The 25,869-nt window shown below is 44.1% G+C and overlaps 1 protein-coding gene across 1 annotated transcript in view; it reads right to left on the minus strand.

The window, feature by feature from the left end:
- The window catches only part of LOC126457095 (myosin-VIIa), a 463,049-nt gene that overhangs the window by 317,081 nt on the left and 120,099 nt on the right, over nt 1-25,869 (minus strand). Inside the window, exon 2 of the mRNA XM_050093124.1 lies at nt 108-177. The gene's annotated coding sequence lies outside the window, so the exon portion shown is untranslated. The remainder of the gene's footprint in view (nt 1-107; nt 178-25,869) is intronic.

The raw sequence follows: 25,869 nt of genomic DNA on the forward strand, positions 1-25,869 counted from the left end.
CGCGACCAGACGACGAATCGCTGCGATCCGTCACTTGCATATGTGTGTTTGGGGGAGGGCTCAAGGCCCGCGTATAAGAGTATGCAAGTGGGAGGGTGGGTACTCACCGCTGGCGCCTAGATGTGACGTTTCTGCACTCGTTGCTGCTTCACGCTGCGGCGTCTACTGTCCTTCAACCTGGAACACAGCGAAAGAGAGAAATTAGTGGAAAAGGAACAGATTTGTCTGATGCGAAAGCAACATAGAAAGAAGAAAAAGTGGACCAAGAAAACGACGGATAGCCTTGACGAACCGCAGATTGTGCGTTATGGCGAGAGACAGCTGTTTGCGGTCTGGCGGCGTGCGTCTTAATTCCCAGATGACGTCTCACTACCAGCGACGTGACTACACAGCGCAGTAGGCAAGGCAGGCCCCCGTACTTTCGCTCACGAAACGCGGTTTCTGCGGAGTAGCGAAGAACACGCAAGGCTAAAGGTCAAACGAAGCTTTCACCGTTACTGAAATCACGGATGTCGCGGGTGGCAAGAAAAAACATCCACGCACTTTGATCTGTGATGTCTATACAGAGTGTATCAGAAGGTGTATTACAAGACATGGTGGTTGGTATATGGCTACTATGTGAACGAATTGTGCTAATAAACTTTTGTTACAGAACGCTTCATTTGCGTGCTAGCGTCTCTAAAATGTGGAGGAGGACGTAGCAATTTGAACCACACAAGCCAGTCAAGGAGTAAAGGAAACAATGCTCAGTACATTAATTTTACTAAATACCAAATGGTTCTAATGGCTCTGAGAACTATGGGACTCAACATCTAAGGTCATCAGTCGCCTGGAACTTAGAACTACTTAAACCTAACTAACCTAAAGACATCACACACATCCATGCCCGAGGCAGGATTCGAACCTGAGACCGTAGCAGCAACGCGGTTCCGGACTGAAGCGCCTAGAACCGCTCGGCCACCACGGCCGGCTTACTAAATACCAGTTTAATTCACATACAGATGGTGCTCAATGCCACCGCAACCAACTTGGCTTCATTTCGTGTATGCCTGATGTCGGCTTGCCGAGCCCTTGAAAAGATTCTCGGCGTATCTCAAATGACTCCAGCTGCTACTTGTATTCGTGCCACGAGATCTTGTGGTGACTTCACGGGTGTCACGAACGCCAGGGTTTTCATGTACCCCAAGAAATGAAAATCCAATGGTCGCAGGTTCGGTGAGCGAGGGGCCAGGCTGCTCGGCCTGCACGTCCAAGCCATCTGTTGCCACAGGTGTCACTCGAGTGGCCACGTACCACGGTGTCAACGTGTGCTGTGGCGTCATCCTGCCGGAACCACATCCCAAGACGGATTTCCAAAGACAACCTTGGTAAGTCTCCTCGAAGAAATATAAGGTAATTGGAATCACCAGCACGCATAGCATGAGGTACGGACCTATGACAAGATCATCAATGACCCCTGCCCACAAATTGACAGCAAACTGACTTGGTGGCCTCTGATATGGAGCTCTCGAGGATTTCTTCCGCCCAAGCATGGCTATTTCTGGTGTTGAACATGCCATCCCTGGTAAAGTTGTACTCATCAGAAAACAGGATACATTTCAGGAAATGAGGATCCTACCTACTTCGCTCGAGCAGCCATCGGCAGAAGTTGACACGACGAGGAAAGTCGTTCTGAGTCATCACATGAGCCTTCTGAAGTTTTAGAAATGAAGGTGCTCATCATGCAGAACAAGCCACAATGCCAAGTGATTCTAGCCTATGGCGTGTGCTGCAGCCCGGATGCTCGTACAAGGCTGCTCTGAAAAATGCTGACTGGTGTACGGCGTGTCCGCGGGCGTCCACATTGAGGACCGCTAGCACCTGATCTGCCCGTTTCACTTAAACGTCTCTCAAATCTTTATATGGTGCGGGCTGGGTGACGCCTGTTGGGTTGAAGTTCATGAGGGCTGCAAGCCTCTTTCTAGCTTCCCCGTAAACGACAAGCGCGTCGGTATACTCTGTAGCTGTGTACACATCCGCCATTGTTCATTCCCGATTGCCTCACGAATGACTGAAAACTGTTTACGGTATGAAACTACGGAACATAAGACACTAGTGTACACTACGTTATCTTCGTAAGACTGTGCAGTGTTGTACGTATCATGTGACAAATGAAGCAGTACCACTGGTAAACACTCAGATCTCGCAGTGCAATGCCCTCTGCTCCTTGTATGGTACAGACTCGAATCGGAGGCACTTGCGCGTCAACGTTCTCGGAGCGTTTGCAGTTTACATTGCCTCCTTTCCTCCTTGGCTAGTTTCTGCGGTCGAAACTGCCGATGTGCTGCTCCACGTTTCAGAGACGCAAACGAAACGTATGCGAACATACGTTTATTAGCAAAATATGCTTGCATGGTACCCAGATACGAACTACCACACCTGTAACATACCTTTTGGTACATTCTGTATAATAGGTTTCAAAGATGGACTGTAGTATCATTTTCATACGTAAATAATTTCTTGTTTCTGGTGCCAAGACATTGTCATTTTTGTCCTTTTCCTTTATGACTCATTATCGAACCATCTCCTAGAATTCTGCAAGCTGAAATGGGATCCAGTGGAGGCAACGTCCAGTTAGCTGTCGGCACAGTATCTATTTCGACTAGGAATGGGTGTACCAGGATTGAAGGCCTGCCGTTTAACTGAGAGATCCTTAGCTATGTTAAAGAGGGGTGGTAATCAAATACATTGACCTATTTCTAACGTACAAGTAACATTTTCACGGTGGCCGAGCGGTTCTAGGCTCTTCAGTCCGGAACCGCGCGACTGGTACGGTCGCAGGTTCGAATCCTGCCTCGAGCATGGATGTGTGTGATGTATTTAGGTTAGTTAGGTTTAAGTAGTTCAAAGTTCTAGGGGACTGATGACTGTAGCTGTGAAGTCCCATAGTGCTCAGAGTCATTTGAACCATTTGAATATTTTCACGTGTTCTTACAAAGTTATGCTTTTCATGCAGTGGACCCTCAATTATAATTGTTTCTGGTGTTATCGGTTACTCATTTATATCATTGGTACATTGCTTTACTCTGAGCGTTATAATTGCTTTACTGAGTAAGATCAATACAAATGAACTTCAAAGGCGTTTTCCAGATTAGCACATTTCTAAGCACTTTCAGGTATAAAAATTTTTTCATTAACGTAATGGACGCTAGCTGAATGTGTAGCATAAGAGTCTCTTAATCGTGAAGTCACTAGTAGCAACCTTTTTTTAAATTCCACAGTTTTTAACAAATTTAGATGTTAACTGCGAACACTGAATAGTTTTTTAAACAAAAAAAAAACATTTTCGTCTTTGTAATAACTAATGGCATGAAAAATATGAGTCTTCACAATGAATCAGAATTTGATAAGAAGCTATATACTTTTATTGTACAGTGTTACTGATGAACACTGTTTTTCCATGTAATAACGGATTTCACGTTTGTATCACATGTTATTTTCATAAAACCAGTAAATAAAAACCGATATAATCGTATTGAAAATTTTGATTCGGTATTTGTTAGTTAAAACTTTCACTTGGTAATAAATACAGAACTGTAATAAATGTAAGGAAAAGGAGTTGCTATTAGCGAATTTCGAATCAGTTACTCCACTATTACAAGACTCTTACTAATAATAAATTCAAATACTCCTCTGATTGGAGTTAATTTATCTTCTAATAGAGAGAATTAATAGTTATTACTATATCAAAACGCAAACATAGGTACAGAAAACGAAATCTATTCTCACTCACAGTACAAAAACAGCATTCCAATGCATACTACGTTTAGAGTTACCCACAACTGCTAGAAATTCATTCTCTTGCACAAAGAATCGTACCAATGACATAAAGGATACCGTTGAAAGATATTACTTCTATGCTATCTATCAATCTTGAATCTCTTCCTTTCTCTGGTAAATGTTGAACGGATGATTTCAATGCATTCGTCAGTAGTGGAAACAATAATTCGCATTATGTCGTCTTCAAGGTAGAAATTGAATGCTATCGGAGTCGTCACGGAACGAGTCCTGCCTTTGCTTTCAGAAAGAAGGATGATTATGTTACTTGCGGGAGAACGGACATTTTGTCGAAACATTCTTGTGTTCCATCTTATTTCTCGCTCCTTCCATAATAAAATTCAGATGATGAATTTGTCCTGTTTGACTTACTGGTATGATCGCCTGCAATTACGTTACTGATTCCTTGATCACTCTGATCAGAACCCAAGTCTGACTCCTCCTCCTCTTGCTCCTCAAGTCACAGCAGAAAAATATTCGTATATTTTGTCGTCTCCATCTTCTGGTGTTTCGACATTTACTTTTTACGTAGAGTGAATCCGTAATAGATTGACCACTTTCTTCTTCAGTACAAAATTTGTGTTTTTCACACCTTTGACTTATGGCAGCATGTTCGTGTACAAAGTCAAAAATTTAAGTACAACACATCGCTGAGGGACTGCCACTGAAAATACAAAACGTGATAAAATAAAAATATACGTGAGTGGCCCATCTCACCCATACACTCCTATGAGTGTATGGGCGAGATGGACCAGTGTACTGGGAGAACCATATAAAATGGCTATACATGAAGAAAAGAGTCAATTAAAATTACATATTTTTATTTGTAATGAATACAGAATTATACTATTAAACATTTTAGTATAAAACAATTCTATCAGTTTATTATAAGTCTTGATTGAACATTGGCTTTACTAATGGGTTACTGGTCTGTGCAAGTTTTAGCCTAACTTTCCCTCACAACAGCAGCTGCACTTATTACCAAATGTTGAACAACACTCACGTGGCCATCGTGAACAGGAAACATTCAGAATGCAATCGTCCTTTTTTATTAGTTACGGAGTAGATTTCACGACACCCAACACAATCATCTTCATAGCATTCATCAATGTTGCTTTCGTAACCTTCTACAATGCCATGAGTGTTGTAGCTTTCAGCATGTGATGAACACGGTGGGTTATTTGCAGTATTTTTCTTTTTTAGCTTCTACGGTCTATTTTTCTCTTTACCAATATTTTCCTTTGGTGATATATGTTGTGCCTTTTTTATGTTTCCTTTTTTTCATCCCTCTTCTTCTTTACAGTTTCACTATTTCCAGCCGAGTTCAGCACTTTGGATACTGTTGCTGCCTTCCTCTTAAAATTCATGGATATACCAATAGAAGGAACAGGTGATATTTTTTCCAAACGTTTTGTCGGTGTTGACTTAGGAGTAGCCTGTTTTGAATTGGTAATTTTGGAAGTTTTAGGTTCAGTACGAGTGGTGTCCGAAGGTGTGTCAGTGGAGGAATCTGATTTGTGCAGATAAATCTGCTCTTTGATGAATTTTGAAGTTGTTAGTTGGCCCGTGTGAGATTCTGCTCTTCCATTTGTTGGAACAAACGTAGCTTCTCACGAATAAGGAGTGTCTGTGACTGCGGCCATAATCAGTGGGATTATTCCACATTCCGTGAAGCTAAATTTAATTGTGGTCCATCTCTCCCGACCGTCCGGGACAGATGGACCACCCTGACTTCTATCTGCAGGTAGCCAACTCTGTGGCCATTTTGGGTTAGCTTCATGCCTATAGATTTCAAGCTCGCAGTAAGAAGCTGTGTCAATATTATGCAAACTAAACTTAAGTATTAAGTTATGTAACAACACGACAAAACTTTTCGGCTTACCAGAAAAGACAGTGTAACCGTTTCTCCAGAACTAACACGGAAATAACAGCAACACTGTTGCACCACGTTTGTTCACAATAGAGCTTCCCTACAAGTATCGTGAGCTGCACTCTAGTGGCTCATTTGTGAAATACGTCACTAGTCCGCCTTACCCAGTGGTCCTCCTCTCCTGGCCTCACCCTATATAGACGCGCGGTTGACACCTGTCACTCAAGCAAGCTACTGCGAGGGAATTTATTTCTTACTAACTGCCGACGGGAAACAGAACTGTGCTACTACCGCCATAACAAACGTGCAACTACAGAAAGCAGCGATTCCGAAAATCAACACACGGTGCTGCAAACTCGCGTCAGTTATCACTGGGAAACATCTTTATCTAGGGTTACGCAACTGACTCAGCAAGAAGCATTAGCCGAAAGACCCGTCGGCCTTGCACTCTTTCGGGTGACAGGAACCACGCGCGTCGCGGAAGCCGCTGCAGTGGTGCATGCAAAACCACGAACGGCGGGTGAGGTTGCGAGTCGCTTCCTGGAGGTGCGGGTCGCTCACCGATTACCTGCCATAGTGACACGTGTGGGCCGCGCGGGGCTTCAGAGGGCCCAGCCAGCCAGCCAGACAGCATACTCGCTGTGCTCCCGCTGCTGCCCGGTGCGTGAGGGAATCCCACCGAGCGTCCTCCGAATATCAACACACAGGGCGTCCCCGCGAGCATACGCTAACACCGACAGCCATGAGTGAGCGCCGTGTGATTCTCTGCTCCTTCGACGGTGGGCGAGAAGTTGCCAGTTCGGCTGGTATTTGGCTCTCTACTTCTACAAAACTGAGAAATGTAAAACTAATTTCTGGAGTACTCAAATGGAGCGTTACAGTGCCGCTATTATTTCGGGTTAATATACGGTGTTCGACTTCTATACGGGGTGATCGAGAAAAGTAATAAGACTCATGTATTATCTACCAAAGCTTTTATTTTTTTTCGAACAACATTGTCTCCTTCAAAGTAGTTTCCTTCTGAAGCTGCACACCGGCGGAGTCGTTGTTCCCAGCCTTGGTAGCAGCGCTGAATAAGTTCAACTGGTAAGGCCTTTAACAAATCAGTCAGTTCTTTTGAATGTTTTCCAGAGTACCAAAATTGCATCCTTTTATGACAGTTTTCAATTTTGGAAAAAGAAAAAAAAGTCACAAGGACTCATATCAGGTGAAAAGGGGGATGTGCAATAACAGAATGCCTTTTGAGGTCAAAAATTCCGTGTTGGAAGTGGCCGTGTGACATGAGGGCGTTGTCATGATGCAGCATCTACTGGTCTGTCTGTCTCATTGTATTCACCCTTTTCATGAGCCTTTCGAAACATCTTCGTAAAACATTTAGTTGACAGTTCGTCCTGGAGGAAAAAATTTCTTATTCACGATACCCTTACTGTCAAAGAAACAAATCAGCGTTGTTTTGATCTTTCATTTGCTAATTAGAGTTTTTTTTCTGTCGAGGAGGTGTCCCAGTGTGCCATTCCTCACCTCGCCGTCTACGGATCGCACTCAAAAGTCAGGTTTCATCACCTGTGATCAAGGGGGTGAATCATTGGTGGTCATTAGCAATCCTCTCAAGAAGATCTTAGATTGTTGTTCTGCTCAGTTCTGAGGTTTTTTGGCATCATTTTGGCACAAACATTCCACATGTTCGAATCTTCTGTCAAAATCTCATGTACGTTGAAAGTATTTAAGCTTATGTGATTGAGCCTTAATGGTCTACTTTGGAGGGAAGGTTTTCACAAAGAATGGTATAAGATTCCCTAGAAAACCACACAGGACCTGTATTTATCCCTCCCCAGACGACTGGAAACTTTTGAACGCCAACGGTTCTTCCATACCGTATTAGGCATGGTAATGTGTTGTGTTTGTGGTGTTCCCATATTCTTGTCCACCCCTTGCACCTTGAGGTGAAAGGATGTGTCTGTGGTACATGTATGATGGTACACGTGCAGACTTTCATGTGGCCGTTCGAGAATATGCAGCAGGAATGTTCCACAAGCGCATCGATCGTGGCTCGCCAATACTATAAACCCGTCTAATTTTTTTGTGTGGGATATTTAATAACTTTGGGGTATTCCAGCCCCGTTGATACTGTCAATGAACAACGGTAACGCACTGTCAGTGTTTTCCAGGGGATTTTGAACACGCCTAGAATGTCTTGAACGAGCGCCAATGAGAGATGTGCTGAAGCCTGCCTTCACCAGAACGATGGTACGGAAATTTGATCGTGTTTGTCCTCAATTGCATGTCTGCATTTTGAATCCTCTGGGACTTTGTTGGATGTTCACTTACTCAGTCGTAATACGTCATACTGTGGAGACCACTGGTTCCTGGACCTGTATTTATTAGAATTATTTGCTTGTTTCACTGTCCATCCAATACTCGCCCCTTTCGTTTGTACCTATAACACTCCTATATTATTGATCTAGGGATACTGTTTGAGAATACGGGAGACTATTCGTGGATGATGCTATTGTCTGAAGGGAGGTTGCCGTGCCAGAGAACCGTAGTGAAATGAAGGAAGATGTGCAGAGGATCAACGGGTGGTGCATGGACCAGAATTTGACCCTGAGTGAAAATAAATGCAACGTGTTGCACATAAGTATTTGAAGAGATCCACCACTTTTCGGTTACACTGCTGCCGACCATTGGAGACAGTAACTACCGTAAAATATTCTGGCTTAACCATTCGCAGCTAATGTAAGTGTTATACCCACATAAAACTAATGATAGGAGAATCAGAAGCCAGGTTGAGATCTACTGGGAGAACTCTTAAGAAAATGTAATTCATCCACGGAAGTAGGTACCAAAACACTTGGTCGACCGGCTCTTGTACTGCTTATTAGCCTGAGCCAATAGAAGAGATAGTTGAGCGTTTCTCCCGGGATCGGCTTGGCAAGCAGTGGATTGTAGAAGTGTGTTTCGTTTCAAGAAGATGTGTCGGGATTCAGAACCAGACCTCCCCCCCCCCTCCCCTCCCCGCCTACCATCCGCATCCAGGTCACAAGGTAAACGCGAAAGAAAGACAATGTGCGACCACCACAAAGTCTGGCGTCAAGCTAAATATCAAGGTATCACACTCTGGAACAAGCAGTCCCAGCGAAGAATGGTAGAGGCAAGAATTCAATTCTGTAGTTTATAATAGGCCAAAGGCATCTTACCGCAAACGTTTCTAACATGTACACGGGTTTATTCACATACATGAAACTCGTAAAGTCGCATACACAATGACTATGATTGAGCAGTATCCGCGCAAAAAGAACGAAATTCGGTCCCAGGACTGATCATCTTTCTGAAAAATGTTATCCTTACAGAGAAGCACTGACAAGAAGCGGTTTATGTTGATGACTGGATAGCAGTAAGTAATTTGTGCATAATGGAGTGTTCGTCAAGGATATTGACTTATTAGATAATATATAAAAAAAGATTCATCGATTTATTACTACAATGTTCTTTCTGAAACCACCACTACGCACTTTAAGAGTAGTATCATTATAATCTGGTGGATTACGAGCATGTCACATTATGGAATTTACTTATGACATGCAGATGTGTTGTCTATTTTGTAGAGAGAGATGTGTCTCCTTCCCCAGTTTATTTAGGGCATGTTTATTCAGTAACAGTCAGTATGAAGGTTAGTTTAGCTTGCATCCGCAAGTAGGCAAAAGGGTCCTACTAATTTTGACACATTTTGCAAACATCCTACTTCTGTGAGGCAGCCTTTCCAGCACTGACAGTTGTCAACACGAAATTCAGATAGCGAATGAATGTGGAGAATTAGATGCTAGTCGCAGCTTCCGATCTTGTCCTGAGATTTTAAGAACTGGTGTTGCAGAAGCAAGCCCATCCTCCCCATTGATTTCTTTGCAGTAATAAGATGTAATAACATTTCAAGTTGATTCAAATGTGTTGTCAATAGTCAGTAAAGAAATAAGTACTCTTATTCATTTTTTTAGAAACTTAAGATTATTGGTGGCATACCTCGAGTCGGAAGTCGTGTGCGTAAGGAGCCGCAGGTATTTACATTCAGATCAAAAACTTTGAAAACCACTGCTTTAATACATAAAATTGTTCGAATACACGCCATGAGGTGCCACCAACGACGAACCCTGGGAGACTGGAATACATCGTCGGCGAAATCTTCTCGCCTTATCATTCGAGTGGTAGTGCCGTGGTGTCGCAGTTTTACGATGAGTTTCTTAATAAGCCATCTTCGGGCGAAGACTTCGCCAGAAGATAAAGTGTGGAAAACTCGTCGAAACCTTGCGACAACACACGACGGCGACTCGGCTGATAACGCGAGAAGATTTCATCAATGAAATTTGTGGTGTCACCGCCAGACACCACACTTGCTAGGTGGTAGCCTTTAAATCGGCCGCGGTCCGTTAGTATACGTCGGACCCGCGTGTCGCCACTATCAGTGATTACAGACCGAGCGCCGCCACACGGCAGGTCTAGTCGACAGAGACTCCCTAGCAGTCGCCCCAGTTGTACAGCCGACTTTGCTAGCGATGGTTCACTGTCTATATACGCTCTCATTTGCAGAGACGACAGTTTAGCATAGCCTTCAGCTACGTCATTTTCTACGACCTAGCAAGGCGCCATATTCAGTTACTATAATTACTATCTTCAAGAATGTATTCTGAACAGATAATATTGTGAATCATGTACCGTCAAGAGCGACTTTAATCATTAATGGATTAAAGTTAACTATCAAACTAATTACGTCCGCTTTCTGAAGTCTCATTACTTATCATGTTCCAGACCTCACGTCAGTATAGTTCTTCCCTCCTCACGCCAGCCTGCGTGAGCTAAAACGGGTGCATTTCGGCCTCCACTCGTAACACTGTGTTGGCTCTTCTGCTAACACAAAAAAAAAAAAAAAAAAAAATCGCCGAGAGAGCCTGCGCTGTCACACGTTATATCGTAAGAAAAATTACATTTCTGCCTCAACGTTACTAATGTAGAACATGGTTTACGGTTGTGGTGGCTTGTAACGGTGCTGTGTCTTACATCCAGTACCTCGTATACTTCCTTGCCTCAGCGTTTGGAAACAGTCACCAAGGTTCGCAACGACGTTACTAATTATTAGGGACGGAAATAATATTTTTTAGCCCTAAGAGAATAATTTGACACCAGAGAACTGAACCGATCACCTTTGGGATAACAACCTGCTGCCTCACCGCTGCGGAAGACTTGTTTAAAACCATCACTATTCGCACGAATAACACAATCCATTTGCAACCGTGTGTTACGGCGGGGAATACGAAGAACAGCGGGGACCAAATAAGTATTTTATTTACTATTAAACAGTCTCAGATCATGACTAGTTACGGAACTCATTTTCCTCTGGCTGTAAAGTCACTTCACGTGTTGATCATGAGCCTCCGAAGCAATGCTTTCCCAGCAGCAGTAGAAGAAGATGCTTACTACGGCCGAGCCAGCAAATTCCTGTGGCATGTGAAGAGGGGGACATCTGCGGTCTCTCAGTAGACTTTTACCACCACAATACGGAAAGTAAAGATACAACTGGCACAACATTTTTTTGCAAAGTTGGTGGCACTGCTATTACATCTGTTGTCTGAATCGCAGTTTGCTACGGTTAGCTGTCTGGTGTAATACAGACAGTCCTGACAGATTAAAACTGTCTCGGAGCTGGACGACTCATCTGTTCGGAACTCAATTTTAATCAAGTTCGTAGCCTTTCACAGCCAGTGTCAATATCAATAAAGTCATTTTGAATACTGGGCTGCGTCATTATAAAATACCGAAACAACTAAAATGCCGACGTTCCGAACAACTTTACAGCGGTCCTCTTCAGGGTACCTCCAGCCAATAACCAAAATGATTTATTCAAACATTTTTTGTTTGTTAGGAGGTTTCACAATATTGTGCACACTTCTGCAGAGTGAATTATTCGTTCTGGAGCATTTTGTGCTCTAAAAATGAGTTCAAAATGGCTATTTCTGTATCAAATCTGGCCGTTAACAAACTACATTGCTTCCACATTACAGTTTACAGAACATATCTGCAAAGTTCTAAGATTCTGCGTTATGTACAAAATATGCTGTGCCAATCATCACAGGACTGTCTAGTCGGAGCGAATATGACGCACGTGCACCCCGAAAACCTGAATGAAAGACGCTCAATCCCGAAGTCACTTCTAGAACTTATATTTCAAGAATATATACAAATCGCGCAATGACGGCCATGGTACCTTTATTCGTTTCATAAATACCGGGTTAAAAACTGGAAAACATAGCGCAAATTACATATAAAAAATTATGTATTACAAAAGAGAGTTTATTAGTTACGAGAGTTCAGTTCAGAACTGGGCGCCGTCATTTGCATTAGGATTTGCTGACATTAAGTGGGGTAAACAGGACAGGAACATGCCTACTGGGTTTTCTGGACCTCACCACAACCGTGGTCACAAGGTAGTAAGTGATGTGTCGGCAGAAGTGCCAACACCGTGTTGCTTGAGGAAGCCGAAATGCACGCTATAAGCTCACGCAGGATGGCGTGAGGTCTGAAACAGGATACGTAATGAATGCTATAAAGAAAAGTACGTAGCTGCTGGAATACTTAACTTTAATCCACAATTGGGGAACATTGGTCTTGTTGATACAGTATTATCATTTCAATATAACTTGGTGATGGCGCCTTGCTAGGTCGTAGCCATTGACTTAGCTGACGGCTATTCTATCTATCTTCTCTGCAAATAAGCGAGGCTTCGTCAGTGTTGCATCGCTAGCTAAGTCGTCCGTACAACTGGGGCGAGTGCTAGTAAGTCTCTCTAGACCTGCCGTGTGGTGGCGCTCGGTCTGCAATCACTGATAGTGGCGACACGCGGGTCCGACGTATACTAATGGACCGCGGCCGATTTAAAAGCTACCACCTAGCAAGTGTGGTGTCTGGCGGTGACACCACACTAAGCATCCGCATTTTTCTTCTTGTATCTTTTTCGTTCTGGGCCAAAGTCTGTTGATGGATTTCCAAATGCCCCGTTTTCGAGGTGGCCTGGAACTTGTTCTTTGGATGGCTCCCTCCAGTGATCTTTATCATTTGACCACCCCGCGTTAGGCTGAACTTTTAGACCTCGGTTGCTCTGAGGAAGCCCTCTCTCGATTTCAGCCTCGGGATAGCCTGTCGAGTGCCCTAGAGTGGGTGTTGTACCGATGTGGAGGACTTCGATCTCTATTTGTAGGCAATTGTTTCCCGTCGAATTGTTGGTGAAGCGACTGCAGTCAGGAGATGGGGCTTACCAACAGGAGTAGGTTTTTGAAACAGGCGGTGAATTGTTTGCACGTTTCGTGCAGTCTGACATCAGCTTGCTTGGCGTGGGCAGATTTGGACAGTTTGAGCTTACAGATTTTCGGAGAGTTGTAAAGATACTGGTCCACCACGCTTTCCGCATTAAAACTATTTGGGAACTTTATATGCGCTGCCCAGCAAGTGCAGCTTCAGCGACCTTTGCGACTGGGCGACGTTCACTGAAAATGACGTCAGCTGGCGAAATTCACACGTCTTACGTGGCTATTCCGCAGCGCGCAACCACACGATAATCACAGCCTGTGTTAGCTAGCAAGTACGACTTATGACAACGAACATAATACAGAAAGTGAATATTTTCCAGAAGGTAGCTGCCATGAAGGCAAGAAATTGTGATCATAATGCTGCGAAAAGCAGGTTCCCTTCTATTTAAGTCTTCCTCTAGCAACTTGTTTTACTTTAGAGGCCATATGAGACGTGGAAACGACTGGTTATTTACGGATGTATTAATGTGGATAGTATGTGGTAATAAATGGAAAGGAAGGAGTGCAAAGCACAGAATATTTTCCTGAAGAACTGCATTTTCGTATGAACTTGATTTATGTTGAAGATAAATTGCAGTTATTTTTTCTATGCAAGTACCAATCTTTGTAGCTCTTGTGATAGTCCGTATTCATATGAAGCAGACGTGTGTCTTGGTCATTTTTTACCACCTCTCGACATCCTCCTTTGGAGGAGTCATTACATATGAGATATGGACATTAAGACAAGTGCGCCAGAAGCTCCCGTCAAGAAGACTATTCCGGTTAAAATGAGTCATGTACAGCGTGTGTATATTTGTTTCCGTGAAGTAAGCACGCTAAGCGGGACTGCATTCTTCGCCAGAACTCGTTTTTTATTACTATCAAGTCAATTCATTGTTACTGTCTGAAGTGAATGAACTTGGCAGGTCTGTTATTAGCGCACAAGCGGAAGAGTATCGGAATGGACATCTGCAGAATCTTGACAACCATCATGAAGACAATGGGAGAAAGGAAATTGGTGCCAAGTGTGAGAACGGAAAAAATTCTTCCCTTCAATTCGTGTTACACATTTTATTCTATTCGTATTACTTAGGTTGGTACCATTGCTTTGTAAAATCATCGTATCACTTAGCTACTATTGCTCTCACAAGACAATGCGTTTAAGTCGTCTCATTTGTGGAGCATATTTTAAAATCGTATTATGTGCACGCACCCAAATTTTACTGGAAGCGAAAAAAACGTTTCACTTACCAATCAAATGAAATAGTTCAAATTTCTCGACGGTAGGACCTAGGTATTTAGATTATGTTCCGAAATTAACCATGTCGGAAATTTTCTATCAATGCATGAAAGCACCATTTCAATTTTTAAATTGCGCTTAATACATTTTGAACAAAATACGTTTTGATCCAAACATGTTTTCACATAATAGAATTTGAAAAGTTCATTTCGATTTTTATTACTTTTATTGTTGGACATAGCCCATCACGTAAGGAAAAAAGTTGTTAACATGTTGCTGATAGTGATCGATGTGTTAAAGTCTTGCGCTTAGTCCCTCTTCCTCGTGCAAACAGTCTCTGTCATCGTCCTCATGAGTCGGCCTACCAGTTTCAGCAGATCACGCATCGATGTTTAGTGCCGAAAAATAAAACTGCAAACTATCAGCCTCTTGTTTTCAACAGGCTATCCACTTCCAGTTTCTTAGTGACAAGTAGTACCTTCGGTGTATCTATTGCGGGAGGTTCACGCACCTGGCCAATTCTGGTTTCAGAAGCGTTGCGTATCGCTTTGAGAGTCGTCGAACCTGTAAGTCAGCTCTGTCTTTACTCTGACGTTATACTGCCCAACTTTCTTCAGAATAACTCTCTTCATTTCTTTAATCCCATCCAGTATCTTAAAATTCTTGGCAAGCATCTTTTAGTCTCTTACAAACCATTCTTTGCCTAGAAATTTCACAGTTCCCAAAGCCTGATAAATCTCTGAGTTTTTATGGAGTTAGTGCCAGTATTATAAAAAAACACTCTAACCTACCTCACACGACACAACATTGGAATTTCGATGGCACTCTCCTGCATAATGCTTTCCAGTTCTTCGTGGTTTGGGAGTCTACTATTTTCTTTCATTGTCTTCAGTATGCTGTGAACTTTATTTTTTGCTTTATCCATGTAAAATACTGGGATTCTTCCACCCTTGAATCTGCATTCTTTGTGATTATAAAGTAGCTAAAAGTTATTTAAATGTGGATCTCGTTTGAAGTACCTAAGACGAAATACGTTTCCTCACATCATTACCACAGATAGTGAAGCTCGGTCAAAGTGTAAAAGCATGCACTTATACCACCTTCCGCAGAAGAGTAATACATCAATGCACCGACATTACACTTTTCACTGAAAATGATCATTCATAAAATACATCAGGTGTTGTTACTGAGCTTCATTTACGCACTCTCTTTTAGTTTTCGCAGCTCTAATTCTTATTCTACTTCCTTTCGATTGATCTCCAACGGGTAAACAGCCCTCCGTGGTAATCGACTTTGCTCAGTCGTACAATCAACACCACACAGTGAGCTACAGGATGAAAACAGCGGGAACACCCAATAAAAGATTGGGAAAATAACGCAATCTGGGGAACATGTCTTAACATAGTATGTTTCGAATCGTCGGCCGTGGTGTACATGTTTTTCAGCGCAAAATTACGACAGGAAAGAATTTGAAATGAAGCGCCCTGAAACAACAGCATTGAAGAGCATGCCACAATTGGGGTGAAAACGCAGTAAACTTAATTTTACCTCGGCTGTATTTAGTATTTTTTGAAACGATGCTTCTCATATACGAGAGTTGTTTGAAAAGTGCTCGGAACGGAATTGAAAAAAAAGTACTTACATCACTGAAACTTTTTTATTTTTCAATGTAGTCTCCTTGTAGATTAATACACTTGGTCCAACGATGTTCGAATGCCTTGATCCCATCACGAAAATGAGTTTCCTCCAGGCCTGCAAAATAGTTGTGAACTCCGGCTATCAACTCTTCATTTGAAGTGAATCTTTGTGCAACAAGAAAAATTTTCAGTTTTGGTAACAGATGGAAGTCTGACGGAGCCATGTCAAGTGAATAAGGCGGGTGTGGCAACAAGTCATAACTTAGTTCGTGTAATTTTGCCATGGCGACGGCACATGTGTGCGGGCGAGCGTCAAGAGTCGCGGCACCCATCTTGCTGATAACTTTTTCATTTCTAATTCTTCTGTTAAGATCTGAGATACCCTTTCAGATGACATCTGGCAATCGTAAGCAATTTCACGCACTTTCAGTCGGCCATCCTCCATGACCATCTTGTGCACTTTTGCAAAGATTTTTGAACTGGTGACACATCTTGGCCGACCACTGTGCGAATCATCTTAGCTCTCACGACCAAATTTAAATCCATTTGTCCCCTTGGCAACAGTTGAATATGGAGCAGAGTCCGCCAGTGTATTCTGGAAATCAGCATGAATGTCCTTTGCTTTTATACCTTGCTTTTATACCTTTCTTTACGAAGTACTTAATCACTGCTCGAATCTCGATTTTTCCATTTTCGCAAATGACTACGCGGGAACAACAGAACCACATCATCGCCACAGCTCTCTCCGAAGAGCACTGACGTGGCACTTGTTTACAGGCAACAGTCCAATGAATATCACGTGAACAATTCGTTGCGCTAGCGCTGACCTGTCGAGGTCATTCCGAGAAGTTTTCAAGCCACCCTCGTAGTTTCAAAGCCACATACATCTTTCGAACCTATCCATAGCCCATACGACACTTTCGCACGCGATGATTCGCCGACACATAAGAGCTAGATGAGTCGGCAACACTATCTGACAATATTGGTGTCTACAAGGAAACATTGCCATTGGGTGACTTAAGAAACTACAGAACACTTTTGACAGAATTCCTGTGTGGTGTCACCGCCAGACACCACATTTGCTAGGTGGTAGCCTTTAAATCGGCCGCGGTCTGTTAGTATACGTCGGACCCGCGTGTCGCCACTATCAGTGATTGCAGACCGAGCGCCGCCACACGGCAGGTCTAGAGAGACTTCCTAGCACTCGTCCCAGTTGTACAGCCGACTTTGCTAGCGATGGTTCACTGACAAAATACGCTCTCATTTGCCGAGACGATAGTTAGCATAGCCTTCAGCTACGTCATTTGCTACGACCTAGCAAGGCGCCATTACCAGTTACTAGTGATGCTGTAAAACATGTACCGTCAAGAGCGATGTTCACCATTTATGGATTAAAGCTAAGTATTCCACAGCTACGTCCTTTTTTGCTAGTCTAATTTCCTTGTCCTGTTCCAGACCTCACTCCAGCCTGCGTGAGCTAAAACGCGTGCCTTTGGCTCTCTTGTCAATCCACAACATCCTGTTTGGTGGAATGAATGGCAACAATAGTTAAACGTTGATGAATTCCGTATTTTGGGAGAGATCTGCTAAAAAGCGGGGCATTTCTGAAAGAAATATCGTGCAAGTCGGTAGTGCCACCAGTTTTGGAGTATTGCTCCAGCATTAAGACTGCTGTCAAACGTGCATAACAGCAGACGTCAAATTCAGACAAGTGCTGTTAATATCATAACAAGTCGTTACACACCACACGAAAGCGTCACACGGATGTTGAGGGAACTTCACTTGGACTCTCGGAAGAAATGTGACTTCGTCCTCACGCAGACTACCTCTACTTTATCAACGAACTTCGTTATTTTGTTTTGGATTTTCGAGCGGAGCGCTACGGTATAGTGACACGGAATTTTCAATTTTCACCAGGACTGCAAACTTGTATCTGCTAATAAATAATTTGAATAAAAATATTTCAGGTATTAGATCGCGTCATTATGAAATACTAAAGCAACTAAGCGCCGACGTTTCGAACGTCTTTACAACGGCCGTCTACAGAGAGACCAACTACTGGATTCGGATGTGGTCTTTCCCTATATACTTCTTATTTCGGTCGTTAGGTAGCTACTGACGTTACTTTCTGAGATGCCGCTGGACAATTAGAAGTAATGATTGCTATTGAGGGTTGACTATACGGTAGGCTGTTGCCTGTGCTACTCTGGCATGTGAATAGGCAGCTTGCAGTCAGGGGTAACGTTGTCCCGCAGCGAGACGTTAATGCTGCAAGGCAGTTCTCTTGTTGCCGCTTGTCTATACTGTTGAACCCTGAGTCATGTGGAGTTGCTACATGGCTAACACATGGATTGCGATCGCTGGCAGTCAGGTCCTCGGTACCTTGTAGCCAAACTTTCTGTTCAAGCTGTTGGAGCATTTGATTATTTCCATAGTCTCAGTCGCCCTGAAAAAAGGCCCACTGGAAAGATGATCGAAACGTCGGCATTTTAGTTGCTTAGGTGTTTTGTGGGTTTAGGTGCGTTCTGATACCCAAAATAATTTCATTTACATCGACGCTGGCTGTATGTGCCTACGAACTTAAAACAAATAATTACTTCTCTTTATTTTTTCGATGTGTTGATAAAAACTTAACTACTACCCTTAGTAAGTAAGCCTCATGTCCTAAACAGAGATCAAAAATCTTTTTTTAAGTACAATGAGCGTTCATTACGCAATGAAACTTTTTTTTCTCGGCTAATTTTGGTTGAAAAAATTCATAGTCTGTTGTGGGATATCGTGAAACATTCCCGCTTGAGCCCCCGTAGTTTCATAAAGTTCTGACAGGTGGCAGGTCAGTACGTAGCCTTCAAAATGACGTCTGTAACGGAGGTCGTTCCAAACAGAGAGCCGTCAGTGAGTTTCTTTTGGCGGAAAACCAAAGCATCGCAGGTGCTTGCAGAATGTATACGCAGACCTGGCAGTGAACAAAAGCACGGTGAGTCGTTGGGCGGGTCGTCTGTCATCATCGCAGTAAGGTCACGGAAATCTGTCCGATCTCCCGTGTGTCAGCATTTCGCACACAGCTGTGACTCCTGTAATGTTGAAACTTGAGGGCACTCTCATTCGAGGTGACGATCGAATTACTCGTACAGTCGAACACCTCGCTGCACACCTGGACATCACAGATGGTAGTCCTGACACACTCGTCCACAAGTTGGGGTACTCAAAGTTATGCCCACTCGGTTCCTAAAGACCAACGAAGGACCATCTGTACGGAATTGCCTGCGCGTTACATGGCTGAGGCTCTGAGCACTATGGGACTCAACTTCTGAGGTCATCAGTCCCCTAGAACTTAGAACTACTTAAACCTAACTAACCTAAGGACGTCACACACATCCATGCCCAAGGCAGGATTGGAACCTGCGACCGTAGCGGTCGCGCGGTTCCAGACTGTAGCGCCTAGAACCGCTCGGCCACCCTGGCCGGCGTTACATGGCTGATCGTGACAGTTTTTTGTCAAACATCATCACGGGCGATGAAACATATCGGTTCAATGCGGAAACGAAACGGCAATCCACGGAGTGACACCACAGCACTTCGCATCCGAAGAAAAAGTTCAAAGCCGCACAATCAGCCGGTAAAGGCCAAGACAACGGTCCTCTGGGATCTGACGAGATTATTCTGTTTGATGTCCTCCCTCATGGTGCAACTGTCAACTCGGAAATATACTCTCCTACCCTCAGGAAAGTGAAGAAACGATTTCAGCGTGTTCGTCGCCATAAAAATGCAAACGAATTACTACTTCTCCATGACAACGCAAGGCTGCACACAAATCTGCGCACCCGAGAGGAGCTTACAAATCTTTGTTGGACTATTCTGCCTCATTCGCCTTACAGGCCAGATCTCGCACTTCCGACTTCCATCTGTTTCGTCCAAAGAAGGATGCACTTCGCGGGAAGCAGTACGAGGATGATGGGGAGGTTATTGATGCAGCCAGACGTTGGCTCCGACGTCGACCAGTAGAGTGTTACCATGCAGGTATATTGGCCCTTCCAGTAAGGTCGCGTATGTCGTCGCATTGAACGGAGATTACGCTCAAAACTAGGTTTCTGCAGCCAAAAGAATGGCGAATAACATGGTGTATTGGAATACATTATAAAACCAACCTGATTTCAGAAAAAAATGTTTTGCATTACTTATTGCACACCCCTCGTAGTTATATTTTTTTATGACACTGCCGCTCACTAGGGCGAATTTAGGTATTCTATAAGTATATCGAAAATCACCTAGAGCGATTGGAGAGTTTCCGCTAGCTTGTGCCTGCCTGCCAGACGCTGTGGTAAGTTGGAGGTCACACAGCCTCTGCCGCTCCGTTGCGACAGACGAGCGTTATCACTAAGTGGTGACAGGTGGCTCGTGCTGGTGACACACAGGGCCGTATATCACACCCTGCGACGAGCACGCGCACGCGCACGCCCGCGCCCGCACGCCCCCTTCCCCCCCCCCCTCCTACACACACACACACACACACACACACACACACACACACACACAATCCGTCTGCTCCGCTTGCCTGAGTCTGCATCCTCCGTGTAGGTACGTTGCGAAGCTGGAATAGCGCCGATAAAGGACGTGTCCAATGGCCGAAGAAATGACGGATCAAAAACATCTATACACCAGTTCAATGATTACAATGGCGCCGAGACGGCGGATGACTTCATTGTACGGACGCCGAAAGACAGATGTTGAGGGAATTAGTAGGAGAAGAGAAAATAAAATAATTACTGCTCAACGAAAGAGAGAAAAAGTGATAGGGTATTTTTGTTGGTTAGTAGGCCACGAGGCGTAGGTTCAGCTGCCTAATCGGACAGGGTTTGCTTTAACCATTGAGTAAAGGTGACTGTAATGGGTGTGGTATCTGGTAATGATAGAAGGGAGACGGTAATTCACAGTTCTCCTTCCTTTGAAGCTCAAATATTGGTGCGGTATTTTTTTCACCACACTGATTCGAACTGACTACTTCTGGGTTGAAAGCACCGCGGCGCATGCGTGCGTTAGTGACCTCGGCCACAGAGGCGGCTCTTGCTCGGTAGAAGATAGCCAACTGGACCTGATGAGATACCTGTACAATTATACACAGTCTATGCCGAACAACTTGCCCTCTTTCGGCAGCAACGAACGTTCCTAGCGATTGTAAACAGCCGCAAGTCATAACCATTTTCAATACCTCACCGTCCGCGGCCTTCCTAGACATGCAATGATGTCTATAACACCGTAAATTTTCTTTGTACAAATCACAAGTCTTTCGGAAACAGCGATCTTATAAAACTCTGCTAGTTTCGTTCGTCTCTGAGATCCAGAGGTCAGCAGATAAGGGTGTCAGTTATCCTGGTGAGCTCCTGGACTTTCTTAAGATATACAATACTGTTCTACAGTGTTATTTAGTAAACAGAGTAGGACGTTATCGGATATCGGACCAGATTTGAGTTCGGATTCGGGACTTCCTTGAGACTGAACTCAATACTTAGTTCTTAACGAGGGCTGCTACTGTTCATCATACATATACAGATGATCACCTGGATATCGTGGGAAGCTCACGTACAATCTGTTGCACTTAGGAGGTAGGTGAAGGTACAGGCAGTTAACCTCAATGTAAATAAACATAACGTATTTAGCATAAATAGGCGGATAGTGTAGTTACGCATTACTCCAACCGTATTCCCTGTAACTGTACCAAAAAATAGAACTATCAAATTCTGTATAGTAGTAGTTTAGATGTAAACAAGTAGACGTAGAAAATTGTCAAGACAGAAAAAATCAAATCAAATAAAATTTTATGTAATATAGTTAAACATTGGACACAAGTTGGCAATTGTATGAAAATAAAAATCATGAGAATGATCGACGTTTTCGTGATCACTTGTAGGCTATCGTATCGGGACCTTCAGGCGACATTTATTTAGTGATTTTTTTCTTAAATTTCGAAAGTAAGAGCGGGTGGCGTTGTCAGCGAGTCATCCTCCATTGTTGGCTATTACGAAACGCTAATTTAGTTACAAGTTATATGACGAAACAGAGGAAAGAAGTAAAAAAAAAAAAAAAAATCAAGGCCCAAGGCTCTTAGAGCTAAATACTCCGAAAGGGGATAATATATCACAATTCTTTATTTAATGTCGTGGTTTTAGGTGTCGTTTTAGTCGTATTTTTTCTCGTGAAGTAGTCTTTATTACCAATTACTCTCACATTTGAGCAGTTTTATCTCTGCCGCCGTCTCATTGTCAACTGTCTAAACATTAACACGAAAGTCGGACTTAACTGTCTTCTCCGTGTAGCTCTGGAAATGAGCGGACGCAAGGAGAGGCCCACTCACGTCTTTGTGCCATAATTGCTAAATAAACGGTGAGTGTCGAAATAATGTTACTGACTACATTATTCAATAAATTTTTTAATCACTTTATATATATATATATATATATATATATATATATATATATATATATATATAGGATCCTACGGTCTTGGCGTGCATCCGTGCGTCGCTGCGGTCCGGTCCCAGGTCGACGGGCACGTGCACCTTCCGCCGACCACTGGCGACAACATCGATGTACTGTGGAGACCTCACGCCCCACGTGTTGAGCAATTCGGCGGTACGTCCACCCGGCCTCCCGCATGCCCACTATACGCCCTCGCTCAAAGTCCGTCAACTGCACATACGGTTCACGTCCACGCTGTCGCGGCATGCTACCAGTGTTAAAGACTGCGATGGAGCTCCGTATGCCACGGCAAACTGGCTGACACTGACGGCGGCGGTGCACAAATGCTGCGCAGCTAGCGCCATTCGACGGCCAACACCGCGGTTCCTGGTGTGTCCGCTGTGCCGTGCGTGTGATCATTGCTTGTACAGCCCTCTCGCAGTGTCCGGAGCAAGTATGGTGGGTCTAACACACCGGTGTCAATGTGTTCTTTTTTCCATTTCCAGGAGTGTATATGTTTAAAACCTGAGAATATCGAACTATGTAACCAAAAGATTTCATCCGTCGTTTTCAGCAGCAGCACCAGTAGCTGGTCATCAGGGATGAAACTGATAAAAAATATATAATGACATCGTTCTCTTTCTCTGCGAGTTAGAACAAATTTCTCGGGTTTCCAGACGCACGAGTATCTCGAAAAAGGCCCGACGTTTCGATGAGCGCCACGCCCATCATATTCGCTACAAGAAACGATAATAACTGTAGAATATGTAGTGTACGTTAGGCGCCACCTGAAGTGGAATGACCACACACAGCTAATTGTAGAAAAAACTGATAGGAAACAGATTTTTTGCAAGTATCTTAAGGAAACGTAATTCATCCGCGAAACACAATTTTGACGGCATCTTGGGTATCGCTTCTGTCTTAGATCCTTGCCAGATAGGATTAATAGAAGGGTTAGGGAAGTTCGAAAGTATAGCAACACGTTTAGTAATCGCGAAAACATCACGGAAAGGTTTACTGTTAAATTTGTGAGAGCACACTCGAGTTAGGCAACAAATGACTTCCAGCTGCCTGCGTATCTGGAAATGACAATTATGGAAAATCAGAATTAAACGACCGTTCTTCTCATGCAGCATTTACGATTGGAACAGTAAAAACAGGAAATAATGGTTCCTGAATTACTCTCCGTGTCATATCACAGTGTGGCTTACGGATTCGATAAAAAAATTGTAATGACAACAGTCACTTAGAACAGCAAGGTGGCATTTACAGTTTCGGTAGGAAAACAGTGTAATGGTGGTACTGAGTGTGTTTCTTGGGTGTTCTGCAGCTTTTACGAAGTTTTTCATATTGTTACGAGTAAACTTCCCTGGCCGAACCAGTGTTTGATTGAGGCAGCCGGCCGGGGTGCCCGAGCGGTTCTAGGCGCTACAGTCTGGAATCGAGCGACCGTTACGGTCGCAGGTTCGAATCCTGCCACGGGCATGGATGTGTGTGATGTCCTTAGGTTAGTTAGATTTAAGCAGTTCTAAGTTCTAGGGGACTGATAACCTTAGAAGTTAAGTCCCATAGTACTCAGAGCCATTTGAACCATTTGATTGAGGCTCCACGTGCGATTTCACTTGGTGTTAGCCGCTTCGTTCGCCGACACACCGCCCCCGTATCACCACCAGAGAAAGTAGGATGTTCGGCGTTCGCGAACGTGCGATATCCCCAGGTGACCAGCGCCCGCTTTCCACGCCGGTATGCGGGTCGAAGTGTCGGCAGTGAAGGCCGGGCGACACACGATATACTGGTTGCAGGCGAGCTCGCTGATGACGTATGCTGCCCGAGGCCGCAAGCTGTGCGCAGCGTCGATTGTGCATCGCGTCCAGTCGACAGTTATCCACGCCTCGTCTGGCGCCACAGATACGCATTTCCTGTGTCAGACAGAACAACGAGGTGCGGACGTCGATACTGTAGTCCGTTCAAGGACCTCTGCTCGTCCTTTACTCAAATTCGGTGGTATTTAACAAACAGAAGCATCACCAGCACGGGACAGAGCGACCAATGTAAACGTAGAGATGGTTCAAATGGCTCTGAGCACTATTGGACTTAACATGTGAGGTCATCAGTCCCCTAGAACTTAGAACTACTTAAACCTAACTAACCTAAGGACATCACACACATCCATGCCCGAGGCAGGATTCGAACCTGCGACTGTAGCGGTCGTGAGTTGCAGACTGTAGCGCCTAGAATCGCTCGGCCACTCCGGCCGTCAAAAATGTAGACAGATCGCGTGATACGATTATTTGTTGCATTACTAGTTTCACTGAACAAACAAGTGCTCATCCGACATTCATCACACTGATGACATCCTGTCAAGTTCAGAGCCAAGCTCTGGTTGGACAAAAATCCAGAAATACCACCATAAATGCATGCTTCAACATATACGCATGTGGTAGCCACGACTACGAGTTGCGCTATTGTATTTGAGAATGAACGCTACCAGTGTCAGTCCCAGTCAAAACTATTTTCTGAATAGCTGCGAGTGCGTTATGTCGGAGCTAAATGAATTCGAACTTGGGCAAATTGTTGGTGCTGGCGTGGTGGATATTTCCGAAACCAAGGGAGCAGAAGTGTGTGTGGTTTCGAAAGGAACCGTATAGCAGGTTTCTATCACATACACGGAAAGCGGAGAAACATCATCCGCAAAGTAGCAACGAGAACGGAAGTGTGTGTTAAGTTTATTTATTTAATAGTATGGCTAGGGCCCCCCGTCGGGCAGACCGTTCGCCGGGTGCCGGTCTTTCAATCTGACGCCACTTCGGCGACCTGCAGTCGATGAGGATGATAGAATGATGATGATGACAGGGCAACACCCAGTCCCTGGGCGGAGAAAATTTCCCGACTCAGCCGGGAATCGAACCCGGGTCCCAGAGGATTGAAAATCCGTCACGCTCACCATTCAGCTACCGGGGCGGACTGTCTGTTAAGTGATTGTGACGGATGGTCGCTGAAGAGGATTGCGACGAATAATAAAGAACGACAGCTGCAAAAGTCACTGCAAAACTGAATGTGGTACTCGGGAATCCTGTCAGCGCCAAAAGGAGTTCCACAACTAAGAAATTACAGGGTGAGCCGGAATTAGGAAACTACTCACAGTGATTCAAATAGCTGTAAAGCGAGAACCATAAGCCATATAACCTGGGCTATGGAGCAATAGAAGCGTGCCATTTGAACGGACGAGGCTTGTTTCATACTGTTTCCCAATTTCTCGCGATGTGTACGTTCCAAGAGTGGAACATGGGCAGCATTTTCGTAGTATCCGATGGACCCTACCGTTATTCTGCACTGTCGCATTATTGCCGAGGACTAATAACCATTATGCCTGATCAAGTCCATCCCATGTCAAATGTTTGATCCCCTCTGGCGATACTCAATCCAAAGACTATACGGTCCTTGATCGCTGTCCACCTCCATTATCGTTACTGAACTTACCACTATTTTGCAGGAAGATTCCCTCGAAAACCATACGGGA

The sequence above is a fragment of the Schistocerca serialis genome, chromosome 2 (assembly GCF_023864345.2).
Source record: "Schistocerca serialis cubense isolate TAMUIC-IGC-003099 chromosome 2, iqSchSeri2.2, whole genome shotgun sequence".
Lineage (NCBI taxonomy): Eukaryota > Metazoa > Arthropoda > Insecta > Orthoptera > Acrididae > Schistocerca > Schistocerca serialis.